The sequence below is a fragment of the Dipodomys merriami genome, unplaced genomic scaffold (genome assembly GCF_024711535.1).
Source record: "Dipodomys merriami isolate MVZ:Mamm:240054 unplaced genomic scaffold, mDipMer1.0.p SCAF_79, whole genome shotgun sequence".
Taxonomy (NCBI): Eukaryota; Metazoa; Chordata; class Mammalia; order Rodentia; family Heteromyidae; genus Dipodomys; species Dipodomys merriami.
In genome coordinates this window covers 6,419,583-6,437,600 of record NW_027206390.1, presented here as the reverse complement: position 1 = coordinate 6,437,600, position 18,018 = coordinate 6,419,583, and the positions used below count along the sequence as shown (strand labels likewise).

At 44.7% G+C, this 18,018-nt stretch overlaps 1 long non-coding RNA gene across 1 annotated transcript; it reads left to right on the top strand.

The window, feature by feature from the left end:
- The first annotated feature begins 1,222 nt into the window (after nt 1–1,222).
- LOC138818901 (uncharacterized) lies at nt 1,223–4,438 on the top strand. Its single transcript, XR_011369253.1, has 3 exons — nt 1,223–1,300; nt 1,588–1,811; nt 3,910–4,438. It is a non-coding gene; the product is annotated as an uncharacterized lncRNA (long non-coding RNA).
- The last annotated feature ends 13,580 nt before the right edge of the window (nt 4,439–18,018 follow it).

Genomic DNA, 18,018 nt, shown 5'->3' with positions numbered 1-18,018 from the left:
AGTCCTGTTGTGGGCCTGAACTCTGGGCCTGGGCACTGTCCCTCAGCTCTTCAGCTCAAGCCTAGTGCTCGACCACTTGAGCCACAGTGCCACTTCCGGCTTTTTTCTTTTTGTGTATGTGGTGCTGAGGAATCGAACCCAGGGCCTCATGCATGCAAGGCAAGCACTCTACCACTGAGCGACCTACCCAGCCCCCCGGCTTTTCTTCTTTTTGCTTATATGGAGCTGCGGAATCGAACCCGGGTCTCAAGTATGCAAGGCAAGCGCTCTACCACTGAGCCACCTTCCCAGCCCTTCAGGGATTTCTTGAGGGGACATTTGGAACATCCTCCGGAGGTTACTCAGGGCCTCCTGGAGGGACCTGTTGGGACCTCCTATGGAGGTCATTCGGGGCCTCCTCTGGAGGCCATTTGGTACCATCCTCTAGAGAGGCCTGTGGACAGTGGAGAGGTCTGCATGTGGGGGAAGAAGGGAAGAAAGGGAAAAGCCTTCCCCTTTGGAGGTTTGGAGCTTTGGAGCTTTGGAGATCTGAGGTTTGTAGGTTTGTGGACCGACTAATTTGTGGTTTGCAGACCAACCAATAAAGGTTGGAGTGTCAGGACTGCCTATTGGAGGTTTGGTGGTTGAGGCTGCTCTTGGTTCTGGGTATCTAACCCAGGACAAGATAGTCTCAAGACACCTTTCTGGTGTAAATAGTGTAAATAAACTTCTTTTGTTCACTTCTCACTGTGCCTCCATGGATTGTCTCACTCTCTGGGGTTCATCAATACCCCACTGGGTGATGTCCTCACAGGGGTCTTCCTAGGATGCCCAACCCCGAAGATGAAGGCCACTGGCCAATGTCCTCATGGTTCCCACATGGCTGTCATGGTAGCAGTAAGAGCATCCTCCCATGTGCCCAGTGTTGTTGGCAACAGACTTCCTGGCCCAAGTACCTAACTGCCAGAGGGTGTGCACTGGGCTCTGATTGGTTCACTTCCTCACTGATGTCAATGGCCTGACTTATGATTGGTCCATTTCCCCCTGACATCACAGGGCATTGTGAGGCGTGCCCAGCAGGGTACATATGAGGCAGCTTCTCTCCAGCTTTTTCAGTTACAGCACTGGGAGCTTTTACTTGGTGACCCGCTAACTCAGAGCTACTTGGTTACTTTCATTGGGTGTGGGGGGGGGGTGGTGGTTGTGTTGTTTGGGTTTGGGGAATTCATTTACTCATCTGGGGGTTGTGTTTACTTTGTTAGTAGTTTACCTTCCGTTTCTTAAGATTTATTAGTTGTCAACTTCATTGAGATCATCTTAGGTAAATTCTTAAGCTTGATCACTTGCCATCCCAGGGGCAAGATGTTAATGTACAACTTTAGTTCCTCCCCAAAGGAGGAGGAGATCACTGTCATTGGACAGTACAACTTGAAAGAGATCATCGGTTATGGCAGCTGTGGCTATGTGAAGCTGGCCCATCACTGCCTCACAGACACCACAGTGGCAGTCAAAGTTCTCCCAAAGAACGATCTAAAAAGCCATGAGATAGAAAATGAAGTAGCCATTTTGAAGAGTGTATATCACCCACACATCATACTATTGTTCCAGGTGATGGAGGATGAAGACTGTGTGTACCTTGTCACTGAGCTGGACACTCGGGGCTATCTCTTGGGGTGGGGCAATAAATCCCCTTGCAGTCACCTATTAGAGTATGAAGCCAAGAGATTGTTCAAGCAGATCACGAGTGATGTTCACTACATTCATGAGAACAGAATTGCACACTGGACCTGAAGGCCGACAACGTCCTGTTGGATACCAATTGCAATGTCAAGGTCAGTGATTTTGGCATTAGCATCAGGGTGACAGGGAAGTTGCTAAAGGGGGGTTTGTGGAGCCTTGCTATTCCTGAAATGTTCCTACAGAACATGTTCAATGGGTACAAGGTGGACATTTGGGAACTTAGGCGTGCTTTTGTATATGATGACAATGGGAAAGTTCCTATTTGAGGGGAATAAAATGATTCAGATACGGAAACAAATCCTAGAGGCCAGGTACACCGGTCCCCTTTACCAACTGCAATGGGACATGATCTCCTTCCTAAACTGCTGACTGTGGGCTTCAATCTGAGGCCTGCTATTGAGGAGATAATGGAGCACTGATGGCTGACTCTAGGTGTGGGTTTTGGCCTGCTTCCTGATGAGCCACTTTCCAGCAAGCTGGACCCCATTATTGTCACAGTCATGGGCAACATGGGGTACACCCTAGCTGGTATTGAAAGGACATTCCAGGACAGAGCATTCAATGAAGCCATGGGCACCTACCTGCTCATCCAAGAAAACTTGAAGGAGAATACCAGAAGTGTGGAATAAAAAACCATGCCTTTGGCTAGTCCACCATGCACACCTCCTGATGACAATCCCACCAGCCCTCTCCACGAAAAAGAGCCACCTTTTCTTCAGGATATAACACCTCCAGCTTGTCCTCAAAATTTCAGTTACCTCTTGAGAGCCCGAAGTGCCAGTCTGCCTGTCCTTCCACTCTATACCCTTCAGAGCTCCAGTTCCAGCTACATTTGGGGCCTAGATTCTTTTAGCTGGTCGGGCACACTAGACATTTTCCACCCAGTGAAGACAGTGGTTGGGAAGGAATTAACTGTTGATTTGTAAGATTTCTCAATTCCTATTCTTTTATTTTTTTTCCTTTTGTTTGTTGTGGGTATGTGTGAGTGTGTGCTGCTACACCTCAGTGCTTTTTTTCTTATGCTCTATTTCCTTTGCCTTCTCTGTTCTCTCTCCACTTTTCTCACCTTCTCCCTGCCCCTGCCCACCATTTTTCTTCCTTTGTTTTCATTCCTCCCATAACTACTCCTATTCTACTTCTCCTGTTCCTCTTCTTGATGTTCTACTACTACCCTCTACCATTCCCTCTCACTCTCTTCCTGCCCTTGAATCTGTCTCTCTCTCCATCCACCTCCCTCACTCCTCCTCTCTCTGTGCACTTCTCCCTTTTTTCCCTCTTTCCCTTTCTCCCACTCTGTCTTCCTCTTTTTTTCTTTCTCAGTTTTCATGGCTATGTCTGGTTCTCTCCTGCTTGAGTTACAGTTCAGGCTTGCATTTCTCTATTTCCTTGAAGATGGAGATTTCCCAGACTTGCTGTAAATGCAGTCTTCAAGGTGTCACCTTGGGAGATAGGTAGGATTACAGACAAGAGCCTACAGCATCAGGGAATGCAATTGGCTTTGTTAATCTGGTGTGGCAAAGGTTAGTTTCTCTATTTTGAAAGGGGATTTGTGTATTTATGTGAGGGACAGCTGTGTAAGAGTCACCTTACAATTGTTTGTGGAACCTGTTGCAACAATGAGAAGTACAAGTTGTCATGTCCAAAACGAGCTTTACAACGTCGGTGTGGGGGGGGGAGGGGGGGAAGGAGAAGGATTGGGATTGGGGGTTAGGGGGGAGGCTGGGAAGGGATGTGAAGGGTAAACAAAGGAGGAGGCTGCAATGCTTGGTAAGAAATGTACGCATTATCCTGCCCATGTAATTGTAACTCCTCTGTACAGTATGTTCACAAATAAAATTAAATTAAATTAAAAAAATTGTTTGTGGAAGGAAGGGGTGATGGGTTAGTGTAAATGGACAGGGAAGGATGACATGTGCACTGTACAAGTACACTGAGAGGTGTCAGATTCTTAGTGGAGACTCTATGAGTCCCCAGAGAGGCCCCCTCCAGAGCACCCAGCTTGTACATGGTGCTTCTGTTTCCCAGTAAAGACTTTAGGCCTCATGGAAGAATAGCAGAGCCCAATTTTTCTCCTTGGGGAATAAAGAATGCTATCAGAGCCAAGTTTAAATATTTGAACATTCTGAACATCAAGAGGCAATTTTTGGAATCACAAAGTGTATGAATTAAAATACATTCCCTTCTTTTCAGCTAGAGGTGATCAAGGAACAGGAGACCTGAGGAATCATGGAGATAAACTGGGATCTGTTTAAGGACATAGCCTGGATGGACTTTGGTTGTATATGGACCACACCCGTGGTTGGGTGGCCTGGGATGACTGCTTTCCCACAAGAACAAAATTCAGTAAGATGTGAGCCTTCACACTAGAATATTTGTATTGGTTCACCCAGGGCATTAGAATTGCACACAGAGGCAGTGCTGAGGATTGATATTGCCTTTGGGTGCCAAGTGTGTGATGGGGAGGAGTTGGGCAAACCTGGCCTTTTCTATGTGTACACTGGGTCAGGTGGCTGAACCCGCAGAGTAGACTAATGAGATTAGCAGTAAGAAGAGGGCTGGGGCTCCTGGTAGATCAGTGGTAATGCTCAGGGGTATTTGGGAAGCAATGCTATTCTCAAAGAATGAGATGGGTTTCCTGTGAGAGAAGCAATAAGGGTCCAAATAGGCAAAGGATGCATAACTGGTTTAAGACAGGGTTGATACTGATGCTGAAAGAGACCTGAGGAGGAATGTAAGGAATGCTGAACTCATGGAACAGTGTTCAGTGAATAGGGTGGGTGGGGAAGGAAGTACTATTAATTTCCATGATTTCTCAATGCTTTTTCTTGTCTTTTTGTTTGTTGTGTGTATGCATTTGGGAGTGTGCTGGCTTGAACTTTGTTCTTTTTCTCTTTCTCAGTCTCCTTTTCCCTCTGTGGCTTTTCCTTGGGCCCTCCTCCCTCTAATGTCTTTAATCTCTCCTTTTTTACACCCTCTCCTTTTCTCCTCCCTCTAATCTTTCTCTTCTCCCTATCCCATTTCTTTTCACTCAATCCTTTCTCCTGAATTTGTCTCTTTGTCTCTCTGTCTTTAGGTATGTATGCATGTCCCTCTGTTTTTCTCTCTGTCCATTTTCCTTCTCCCCCTCTTTCCCTTTCTCTCTCTTGAGTGTGAATGTGTTTCTGGCTGATGTTCTACCAGTGGAGTCACTCTTCTAGTCCTGATTTTCTACTGAGTTGGACATGGAGTCTGCTCAAGCTGGCTTTATCTACAGTCTTCTCAGTGTCAGCGTGTGCAGTAGTTAGGATTATACAGGTGAGCCTCCAGCACCTAGAATTTGTGACGGTACAGCACAGGTTGGTTTCTCTGTAATTACAAAAGGAATTTGTATACTTGTATGAGGGACAACTTAGAAATGTTTGGGGGAAGGAAAGGGTGTTGGGTTGGGCTGCTGTGGAAAATGGACAGAGAATTACATTTCCATAATACAAGGGTTTCAGCACTGAGACATGTCAGATTCTTAGGAGAGACCCTTTGAGTCCACAAAGATGCTTCCAGTTGACACCCCCCTTCCCCAGAGCACCAGGCTTTGGGCTTGGTGTTTCCTTTTCCCTGGCAGTTCTCAGGGGAAGCCTCTAGGTCTTATGGAAGAAGAGTAGGGCCTGATTATTGTCCTAGGGCACATAGTGTGGAGGAAGCTGTTTCAAATATTGCCACACTATAAACCTCCAGAGCCCATTTTTGAACCAAAAAATGTAGGAAATATAATACTTTTCCTTCCTATCAACTAGAGGTGGAGAAACCTTTGAATGAGCAAGAGACCTAAGAAAGAATGAAAATATAGGAGCATGTGGATGGAGATGAGTACATGCAGACATGAGCAGAACTTCAGTAAGATTAGATATGAACCTCCACCACTGGGATATTTGTTCAGCAGGGCATTAGATTTCTACACAGAGGAAGTACTGAGGGTGATTCTGCCTTTGGGTGACAGGTGTGTGATGAGGAGGAATTGGACACATTGGACCTCTGCTGTATGTTCACTGGAGTCAAGAGGCTGAGCATGTAGGGCAGACTGATGAGATTTGCAGCAGGAGAAGACTGAGGCTCCCAGTGAAACAGGGTATACCTCTGGGTTATTTAGGAAACAGAGCTCTTCCCAGAGAATAAGATAGGATTTTTGTGACAGAAGCACTGAGAGCCAAAAGTATACAAGAAATGGGCACCTTGCTGATAGACAGGGCTGACCCTAATGCTGAAGGAGAGCTGAGAGGAGGAAACTAGGGACACCTGAATTCCACATGGATCATTGTTCAGTGAAGTGGGTGGGTCGGGAGGGAAGAACTGTGAATTTCCATGGTTTCTAAGTTCTTTTTCTTTGTCTCAGGCGTCCTGAAATGAGGGAGTAGACTTCAGTTCATGTCAGTGGGTTTGTCTTGAGGCTAGTTTCTAGTAGTCCCAGAGCAGTAGAGAGGGTGCCTAATCACTGCTGCACTGGGTAGGATTTCAGTATTGGGTTGCATTAAGGAGATGTGGGAGAGGGGCATTGTGGACCCTTGAGGCTGTGGCCAGGGCCTTGTGCCAAGCAGGAGGCAAGTCATTTTATGATTTCATGCCAGTCTTGTCTTAAGGGGCCAGATGAGCTCACTCTCTAAAACTCAGGTCTTACTTTGACTTTTCAATTGACAGTATAATGCATGTGCATGCTAGAACACTCCTAAACCTTTGTGGAACAGATGGAGTGCATTTGGCTCAGCACTTGGAGAGAAGACGAAAAGTTGGCCTAAGGATGAGGATTCCACAGGTTAGCTACAATGTCACACAGACCATTATCTAGGACGGGTTCATGGCTTGCAGAGAGACTTGGAAGAACTCGAGTGAGGAGTTGAGGTGGTACGGAAAGGCTTCCCAGAGGAGGAACAGGTTATTTGGTGTGTGTACACCATCTCCATATGTAAGATTGAGGGGCAGAAACTTCAGGCAAAGGGCTTGGAAACACAGGTGGGGAGACCACGAGGCAAGGGTGACAGGGGCTCTGGAGAGGAGTCATGGGAAAACAGTGGGAAAGAGCTTTGACCATGTATGGCAGTATACTTGTTGAATAAGTGTGTGAGGGAATAGGTAGGCTTTCATTCAATGGACATTTACTGAGTGCCCACAGGATCAGTCACATCATGCTGAAGACTGACAGAATGCTGGGAACAGCATAAAAATACCTCTCTTTGTGAGTTTACACTCAAGCATGGAGAATGAGAATACCCAAACTTTACAAAAATACCACATAGTATATATGAAAATGAAGATTAAGGCAGAAAAATTCAGGATGAGTGTTCGAAATACTCTATGTTTTTGTGTGTTTGCAGATGTGTGTTGTGTACACATGTGCACAAGGTTTTATTTTTAAGTATCAGAGGAGACCTGTTTGGCAAGGGGGTTTTGGGGAAGGATAGGGGATTGAGCAGCTGGGTGTTGGGAAAAGCATTCCAGGCAGTTGGAATAGCAGTGGCCCCCAGCTGGTACAGTACAAATGCCAGTGTGGCTGCAGCAAGGAAGCCTGGGCTCAGTGGAGAGAGACAGGATCAGAGAAGCCTCCTTCACCAAACGAGGCTGTGGGCAGAGGGGTGACCCATCATGCTTCAACAATGTCCTGTAGTTCTCCTGTCTATTCTAAAGCCACATTTCTTCCTATATGAAAGGGTATGTTTGATATTGGTGTTCCTCTGCCTGTATTACTTCATGAAACTGAGTGTCCTCCAGTTCCATCCATAGTGTCTGAGTGTTGGTTTCTTTTTTCTGGTTCCTTTTTGGTGCTTGAATTAGGGCCAGTAAGTGGTCCCTGAGCATTTAGCTCAAGGCTAACACTTTACCTCTTTGAGGCACAGCTCCATTCCTGGTTTTCTGATGGATATTTGAAGTAAGAGTCTCATGGACTTTCCTGCCTGGGCTGGCTTTGACTTCAATCCTCCTATCTCATGTATAGTTAGGATGACAGGCAGCAGCCACCAGAGCCAGGAAAATTTATTGTTTATTTTTTTAGGCTGAATAATGTACTACAATATGTATGTACTGTCTTTTTATTGGTCCAGTGATTGACACTTGAATGATACCCTATGTTATTGTGAATGGTGCTATAGTAAAAACAACATGCATGCAGATAAAAAAAGTATTCTATGGCTGGCTGCTGCCAGGTCATTATTAAAATCTATCCTGTGTAGGAAAGTGCATGACCCCAGAAAACTTGGAAGTGGAGCTGTGGCTTAAGGTGTAGAACACTCACCTTGAACATGGACTTCAAGCCCACGTATTGGCCTGTGCTTGCACCCACCCACACTCATAAACAGACAGAGAATAGTATGCTGTGGGTTGTGTTTACAAGGATGATTTTGGGAGGGACAGGGAAGGGGGAATGGGAAGACCAGCTAGGGACAGGGGCAGGGGCCTAGGCTGCAGTGGTGTCATCTAGGCAGAGAGAAATGGTTCTCTTCTGGAAATAGAAGATGACTATCTTAATATTGATGCTTTTTATAAGCAAGTAGTAATCGTACACAGGACATGACACACACTGATCAAACAAACCTCACCTTCCGCCTTTTCATCCCTCCTTCCCAACCTCTGGCCAGCACTAGTCCATGGTCAACATTATTCTCTACATATCTGAGCGATCCTGGGCCATTTGTCTCGATAACTTTACTTAATCTTTGCTTCCATTTGTCACGAAATGATAGCTTTCCAATCACTGTTATGCTTGGAAAATTCTCCTTTGTGTGTGTGTGTGTGTGTGTGTGTGTGTGTGTGTATGTGTGTGTGTATGTGTGTGTGAGTATGTATGTGTGTGTGCATGTATATATGTGTGTGAAAGAGAGAGACCATTACCAATTTCTCCATTGATAGACATTTAGACTGAATCTATACCTGAGCTGCTATAAATAATCTAGAAATAGACATATTATAATTGTACTTGAGTTCATGTATTTATTTAGAGACCTTCAAACTGTTTGCCATAATGCTTGTATCAATTTACAATCTGTCTGACAGGAGTTCTCTCTTCATCCTGGCCAGCATGTGTTATCTTTCTATCATTTTGATTTTTAAAAAGTTTTCCAGCATGGCTATAGACACTGGACATTTTTTCATATATTTTTGCCTATTTGCATTTCTTCTTTTTGGAAATTTCTATTCAGATCATTTACCCCTGTCTCTTTTTTTTTTTTTTTTTGCCAGTCCTGGGTCTTGAACTTGGCCTTGGCACTGTCTCTGAGCTTCTTTTGCTTGAGGCACTCTAGCACTTGAGCCACAGCTCCATTTCTGGCTTTTCTATGTATGTGGAACTGAGGAAGCAAAAGCAGAGCTTTGTGCATGCTAGGTGAGCACTCTACCACTAACGCACATTCTGAGTCCTGTACAATTACTTATAGAATATAAAAACCTAATTAGGAAAGATTCTATCTTCCTTCAAGAGCCATTAAGAGTTCCATCCTGCATCATAATAGTTAGTAATGACTTATTAAAAATAACACCTTGGGAACTTTTCCACTTCCGGCAATTGACAATGGTGGCTGTTCTATAAACATATTTGGAAAATAATGTCACTGAAACCTTTTAAAAATGAAATAAAATACAAAATAAAAACATTGCTATGGGCAAACTCAGATAAACAGAGAGTCCTTTACAGAGCAATGGCAGACAAGAACTTGAACTACTCAGCAACAGTTATGGTAAGGTCTCAGCCCTTCGGACCTCATGGTCTTATCCTAAGGTTAAACTTGGCATCTTTTTAAAATCCTATTTGTGCCAGGTACTGGTGGCTCACACCTGTAATCCTAGTTCCTTGGGGGACAGAGATCTGAGGTTCTAGGTTCAAAGCCACCATGAGTAGAAAGCCCATGAGACACTTATCTTCAGTTAACCACCAGGAAACTGTAAGTGGCATTGTGGCTCAAAGTGGTTGAGCATTAGAGCTCAGAAATAGTGCCCAGGCCCTGAGTTCCAGCCCGCACATGACCAAAAAACATACAAACATCAATTTGTTTGGTTTTGAAACAATGTAAATAATTTCAAATTGATGACATTTTAATTTCAAAGCAAATGAATAACCTTTCAAGAGACAAGAGGCAGGAACTCCACCCACCCTGACTCAAAAGGCCTTGAAAGTGAGTTGTGACAAAATGTAGTAACAACAGCCAGTACAGGATAGGGTTGACTGGCAAATCCTCCTGCCACCACCTAGTCAATTATGAAGCCAGGAGGCTGTTCAAGCAGATGGTGAGTGCTATGCAATACTTTCACAAGAACGAAATCACACACAGATACCTGAAGCCCAGGAACATCCTGTTGGATGGCAAATGCAATGCCAAAGTCAGTGATTTGGGGCTGAGCATCACGGTGTTGCTGGGGCAGTTGCTAAAGTGGTTTTGTGGAGCCTTGATATTCAGACCTCGTGAAATGTTCCTTTACAAAATGTATGATGTCTATAAACAGGACATTTAGATCCCAGGTATGCTTCTGTATGTGAGGACAACAGGAAAGTTCCCATTTGAAGGGAGGAAGATGGCAGACATGGCTACACATCCTTGAGGCCATGTACACAGCTCCCTTTTATCTATCTGCGAAGAGACACAATGTACTTTCCAAACTGCTGACTGTGGATGTCACTAAGAAACCCATGGCTGGCTGTAGATGTGGGGTTTGGCCTGCTTCCTGATGAGCCACTGCCCAGCAAGCTGGACTCCATTAGTGTCACAGTTCTGTGTGACATGGGGTACAATATAGCTGACATTGAAAAGGCAATCCAGGACAGGGCATTCAATGAAGCCATGAGTACCTATCTGGTCATCCAAGAAAACTAAAAAGAGAGTGCCAGAAGTGTGGAGTGGAAAATGATGACTTTAGCTATTCCACTGTGTACAACTCCTCAGGAACTTTGCACTAGCCCTCTCTCAATGAAGGGGAGTCAGCTTCACTGCACAACTTAACACCTTCAGTTTGCCCTCAGAATTTCAATTGCCAGATGATAACAAACAGTTGCCTCTGAAGAGAGGCCAAGGTCCTAGTCTGCCTGTCCTTCCACTCTGCTCCCCACAAAGCTCCAGTACTAGCTTAATCTGGGGCCAGGATTCTTTTAGCTGGCTGAGCAGACTAGAGAGTTGACACTTGGTTGAAAATGCCCTTCCCTTTTGGCAGCCACACGGGGAATCCATAGCCTCCAGATGGAATAAGTGATGGGGCTGGAAGAGTGTGGCTCACAGGATAGTCGCCATTTTTCACAAACTCTGGTACTGTGTGAAGCCCAAAAACTAATGTCCACAGCTTAAGAACAAAGCTGTTCCAGAGAAAGATGTGCAGCACTCTGCCACAGCACTAGGGTGTGGAAAATCAGAGAGGTGTGGAATTGAAGAGCTGCAGGAGGGGAGGGAGTCATACAGGAAGTTCACACTGCTGTGTGCCCAGTATCCTCAGCAAAGGTCTCAATCCAGCATAGCCAGGCATAGTCCTAGCATAGCTAGGGGGTTCTCCAGCTAGCATTCTTTCTAGTGAAAGGACAGCTGACAAGGAGCTGACTTTTAAATTTTGAAAAGTAGGCTGAAATGTGGCCTCAAGCTGTCTGTACCTTCTGAGCTTGGTGAATACACCTCAATCCCTTACTTTCAAGTAATGTCACTTTATTAAACAACTTTTCCCATTTGTTTCTGAACACTAAGGTGTTTGTGTCCCAAATGCTGCAGTAGGTCATCATCTCACCTTCCAGATATGTTGCATATTTTCCTACTTACTTACCTAGTTTGTTTACTTAGGTTTAAAGTGAGGCCCTTGGGCTTCAGGGGGATCTTAGGGGAAGGTGGCATCCTGGACTCGTTTCTCCTTTGGCAGTCTCTAGGTGACTGTGTAAAACTCCTGAGAACACTATTTACTCTGGCTGTGTCGAAACTCAGGGGCACATCTTCATTGGGAAAATAGAGAGAACTGTCTCCATGGACCATGAGAGTAGTTTCTGCCCCAACTTTCCTCCATTTTAATGCAGTTTCTTGTGTGTTCTGTCTACACCTAATCACCATTCTAACATTATGCCATCATCCAAAAGTCCCTTATTTCAGACTTATTTACTCACAGTAAAAAAAAAAATAGTAAATTTTAAAGACCCGATTTCCTACACAGGTTACTTACAATTGCAACTGCCCTGGGAGTCCAAATTTCTCTAATGGGAATCAGAGTGCTGAGGGAGCTGAGTTTCAAATTTGAGAACATTCTGAGCAAACAGAGTCCCTGGTTACACTGGAAAAGTGTATGAATTAAGCTAATTTTCTTTCCTTTCAGGTAGAGGTGTATAAACATGTTAAAAAACAAGAGACCTGAAAAAGCATGGATATATAGTGATATCTGTGGATGGACCAGGCCTGGGATGACTGTGTCTACACATGAGCAGATATTTGAATGAATCTGTCTCTCTGCCTCTGTCTCTGTCTCTATCTCTCCTCTCTTTCTCTTTCAGTTTGCATGTACATCACAGGTGCTCTACCACTTGATTCCAACCTCCAAGCCTGCATTTCTTTTTTTGTGTGTGAAAATACCGTACAGAGGGGTTAAAATTACATGGGCAAGATAATGAGTACATTTCTTATCAAGCATTGTAGTCTCCTCCTTTGTCTCCCCTCACATCCCTTCCCATCCTTCCCCCGCCCCCCCCAGTCAATCCTCCCTCCTCCAATCCTCCTCTCCCCTCACCCCTACTCTGCCAAAGTTGTAAAGTTTGTTTTCAACATAACGACTTGTACATCGCATTGTTGCAATAAGTCCACCTGTATTCCCTATTTAAAAGATTTGTTTTTTCCCTTCCCCTCCACAAATTATACCAACATCAAATACAGTGAAAGCAGGGATTATACTGTTGGGGAGGGACATACAAAGCAACAAAGAAATAATCTTATGTTTTAGAAACAATCCCATGAAAGAAAAAAAAACATTTGAATACATACCTTAGGGTTCATTTCCCCATTACATCAACTTATCTGACTGTTTCTGCTTGACTCAGATATATACTAGTTATTGCAAATAAAGGAAACCATGGGACCTATGTTTCTTTGGGCCTGGCTTACTTCACTTAATATAATCTTTTCCAAGTCTTACCATATCCTAACAAATGGGGCAATGTCATTCTTTCTGATGGAGGCATAGAATTCCATTGTGTATATATACCACATTTTCTTGATTCATTCATCTGCTGAGGGGCATCTGGGTTGGTTCCATATCTTAGCTATGGTAAATAATGCTACAGTAAACATAGTTTTGCTAGTAGCTTTAGTGTGGTATTGTTTGTGAGCATTTGGGTAAATGCCCAAAAGTGGGAATGCTGGGTTATAGGAGAGGTCTATGTGGAGTCTTTTGAGGAACCTCCATACTACTATCCAAAGTGGTTGGACAAGTTTACACTCCCAAAAACAATGCAGTAAAGTTCCACTCCAGCATCTGTTGTTATTAGAGTTCTTGATTTTAGCCATCCTAACTGTGGTGAGGTGGTATCTCAATGTTGTTTTGATTTGCATTTCATTTATGGCTAGGGAGGTGTGTCTATTGGTCATGTGTCTATTGGTCATGTGTCTATTGGCCATACTTCTTTCCTCTTCAGAGAAGTTTCTCTTTAAGTCATTAGCCGACTTAATTGTTGGGCAGTTGTTTCTTTGAAGATTTGTTGTTGGGGGATTTAATTTTTTGAGTTCCAGGTATATTTTAGTTATGTGACCCTTGTCCGTTGTATGAAGACCTTCTCCCAATCCGTGGGCTTTCTATTGATCTTGCTAGCTATGTCCTTTGCCATGCAGAAGCTCTGCAATTTCATGCACTCCCATTTGTCCAACCTTTCTTTGATTTGTTGAGTTTCTGGGTCTCTATTAAAAAAAATTGGACCCGTGCCAAGGAGACCTACGGTTTCTCCTATTCTATCCTGTAATGTTTTCAGAGTGTCTGCTTTGACTCTGAGGTCTTTGATGCATTTGGAGTTGATTCTGTGCAGCATGATATATAAGGATCTAGCTTTAGTTTTCTACAAGTAGTTAACCAATTTTGCCAGCACCATTTACTGAAGAGGATGTCTTTCTTCAATTCTATCTTTTTAGCTCCATTATTAAAGATTAGATGCCAAGCCTACATTTCTATGCTGTGTTTTTGCTGGCTTTAAGTACTCTGTTCTGGGTGTGAAGTTCTGGAATAGTTAGGATTTCCGTCTAGAACCATACATATATGGCAGTACTTTTGACCTTGTTCATCTGGTGAGACACAGGTTGGCTTTTCTAATGTGGAAAAAGGGATTTGTGTACTTGTCTGGGGGACAGCTGTGTGAGGGACAAGTTACAAATGGATGTTGAAGGGGGCTGTGGGATAGTGTGTACAATCAATAGAGAGGCAAGGCATGTATACTGTTCAAGAGTGTCTGCACTGAGAATTGGGATATCTTGATAGAGATTCTGGGAGTCCCCTCAGAGGCCCCCAGGTGTCACCCCTTCTCCAGGGCACCATGCTTCAGCACAGTGCTTCCTTTCTCTTGGCTTTTCTCTGTTGAAGTCTCTAGGCCTCATGAGAAATAGCAAGTACATTTTGTTCCCCTAGGGAAGAAAGATTACTGGGAGACCTGAGTCTAAAGTATTAGAACCTTCTGAACATCCAGAGCCCAGTTTTAGATCCACAAACTTTATGAATTAAAACATTACCCTTCCTTTCAGCACCAGGTGGAGAATCCTAGGAAGGAGCAGCAAGATACATGAGAGAGCATGGAGATATATTGGTGCCTGTGGATGGACGGGGCCTGGATGGACTTTGCCTATGGATAGGCCCTGCTTGATATGACTGTATTGGGACATGAGCAGAAATTCAGTATGTTTGGATATGATCCATCACTGGGTTATTTGTGTTCGCTTCTCCAGCGGCATTAGATTTCCACATAGCAAGTGATTTTGTCTGATGCTGCCTCAGCTGACAAGCATGTAATAGGGAGGATTTCGGCACACCTGATTTTGCTATGTGTGCACAAGGGTCAGGAGGCTGAGCCTGCAAAGCAGCTGATGAGATTTGCAGCAGAAGGTGGGCTGTGACTTCTGTTGGATCAATGATCCAGTTCAGGATTATTTGGGGAATAGAGCACAGCTAACAGGTTGAGAATGTATTCCATGGAGAAGAAGCAATGCAGAACAAAAGAGGGCAAAGGATGGGCACCTTCCTGATAGGCAAGGTTGACACTGATGCTGAAAGACAGCTGAGAAGATGAAGCTAAGGACTCCTGAATTCCACATGGACCAGTCTCCAGTGAAGAGGGTGGATGGGAAGGGAAATAGTGTTATTTTCCTTATTTTCTCAGTCCTTTCCGTTCCTTTCTTTTTGTTGTGGGTATGTATTTGTGAGTGTGTGCTGGTACTGGCACTTGAACTGGGTGATTTTCTCTGTGTCTCCTTTTCTCTCTCTTCTTTCTCCCCATTTCCTCTCTCCCCTTTTCCAGGTAACTTCCCTCCAGACTATTCATCTCTTCCTCTTCTTCCTCTTTTCCTATTCTCTTTCTTCTTCTCTTCTTCTTCTCTTCCCTTCTCCCTTCCTCTGTCCTCATAAATCTGTCTTTTTTCTTTCCTGCCTCTCTAGATCTTCTCTTTGAGTTTGAATGTTCATAACCGGTGCTGTACCACTTGAGTCACACCTCCAAGCCAGGATTTTTCTAGTTAATTGAAGATGAAGTCTGCCCAGGTTGGCTTTAACTGTGATCTTCGGGGTGTTAGCTTCTGGAAGAGTTAGGATTACAGGCATGATCAACCACCATCAGCAATGCTTTTGATCTTGTTAAACTGGTGTAGCACAGGATGGCTCCTCTGATGTGTAGTTATCTGAGGGACAGGTGTGTGAGGAACACCTTGAAAATGGTTGGGGGAAGGACAGGTGTGGTAGGCTGCTATGCCAAATGCACAGGTTGAGAAGTAGGTGCAAAATTGAAGGGTTTGAACACTGAGTGATGTCATATCTGGGTAGAGATTCTGTGAGTTCCCAGAGTCCCCCAGCTAACACCCAGAATTTGGGCATTGTTCTTCCTCTCCCCTTCAGTTCCCATGAGAAGGCTCTAAGCCTCATGGAAGAATAGCAGAGCCCTGTTTTTGTTCTTAGGGTATCAGAGTGCTGGTGAGCAGAATTCTGAACATCCAGAGCTCATTTTTTTCTTTTTATTTATTTATTTTTAAAATTTTTATTGGGAAAATACTGTACAGAGGGTTTACAATTACATGGGCAAGATGAGTACATTTCTTATCAAGCATTGTAGCCTCCTCCTTTGTTTCCCCTACCCATCCCTTCCATCCTCCCCCCACCCTCATTCCCAATCCTCCCCCCCCACCAAATTTGAATCACATAAATGTATGAATTAAAATACTTTTCCTTCCTCTCAGCTAGAGGTGGAGAAATCTGTGAAGGAGCAAGAAGCCTAAGAAAGCATGAAGATATTGGATGGACCCTGCCTGGGATGAGTGCATCTGTACATGAGCAGAAGTGGGTAAGATTGGATGTGATCCTCCACCCCTGGGCTATTAGTGTTGATTCAGCCAGGGACATTAGATCTGCACACAAAGGCAGTTGCTGAGGCTGATGCTGCCTTTGGTGACAAGTGTGTAATGGAGGAGTTAGGCCTTTGCTATGTGTGCACTGGGATCAGGAGGCTGAGCCTGAAGAGAAGACTTGAGATTTGCAGCTAGAGCTGGGCTTGGGCCTCCTGGTGGATGAGGAGTCAGGGCTATTTGGGGTGCAGAATGAGATGGGATTCTGGTAAGAGAAGCACTGAGGGCCACAAGAGGACAAAGATGAGTACCTGGTAAATGACAGGATGCACACTAAACCTAAATGAGAAATGACAGGAGCTAGGTTATGAAAGGAGCTGAGGAATACTGAATTCCACATGGACCAGTGGTCAGTGAAGAGGGTAGGTGTAAGGAAGTACTTTTGATTTCCATGATTCCTCCATGCTTTTTTCCCCTTTTTCTTTTTGTGTGTATGCTTATGCTGGTACTTGGACGCTGGACCTCAGTGCTGTTTTCTTATTGTTTCCTTTTTTTCTCCTTCCTATCTTCCCTTTTCCCACATTCCCTCCTCTACCATCTTCTTCCCTTTTCTTTCTCCCCATAACTTCTACTATTCTATTTCCCCTATCCCACTTCTTGTTCCTTTCATGCACACTTCCATTCTCTCTCCTTCACTTCCTGCTCATGAATTTGACTCTGACTCTCTCTGGTTTTTCCTCCCTCTTTCACGCTTTCTCCTTTTCAGCTGGCATGGTCATGTCTTGTTTACTATCACTTGAGTTACACCTCCAGACTTGCAAACCTCCAAATAGTCTGCAAACCTCCAAAGGGGAAGGCTTTTCCTTTTGCTTCCTTCCTCCTCTGCTTGCCTCTCCAGTGGCCTATCCTCAGGCCTCAGAGCTCTTCACAGGGTGTCCCTGCTCTGCTCTGCTCTGCTCTGCTCTGCTCTGCTCTGCTCTGCTCTGGATGGAGCCTCTTGCTGTCTGTCTCTCCCCAGCCCCTACTCCTCAGAACAGACAGCCTATATATAGGCTGGGCCCCTCCCCCACTCCAACAGCTATAAAAGTTTCAACCTCCACTAATTGCCCTGCCCCCACGAAGCCCACTGTTCCATCCCTTCTTGACCCCCCCTACAGCTAGGCCCAGGGGAACAATGAGCTCAGCATGTGGGGGGGAGGAGGATGCCTTTGGCCATGCTGTTTATTACACTACCATTACATGATAGCTCCCGGCCTGCATTTTTCTAGTTAAGTGAAGATGGAGTGTTCCCAGACAGGCTGCTGGGATAGTTAGGATGACAGGCAGCTCCTCCAGCATCAGGCAGTGCATTTGACTTTGTTAGTCTGCTGTAGCATACCTTGTTTTCTGTGTTGTTATGAAAGGGATTTGTGTGCTTATGTGAGGCACAGCTGTGTGAGTGAGACCTAAGAAATGGTTGTGGGAGAAAGGGGATGGTGGGCTGGTAGACAAATTGACAGGGAGGGAGGGACATGTGCACTGTACAAGTGGATCAGCACTGAGTGTTAGCTTATCTTGGTAGAGACACAATGAGTCCCCAGAGTGGCCGCCAGCTGACACCCTTTCCCCAGAGCACCAGGCTTTGGGTATGGTGCTTTCCCTTGGCAGTTCCAAGGGAAAGACTATTGGCCTCATGGAAGAGTATACCCTAATTTTTATGCTGGGTGAACCACTGTGCTGGGGGAGATGATGTTCAATAGTCAATCATTCTGAACACCAAGAGTGCATTTTTGGAATCACAAGGTGTATACGTTAAAATATAACCCCT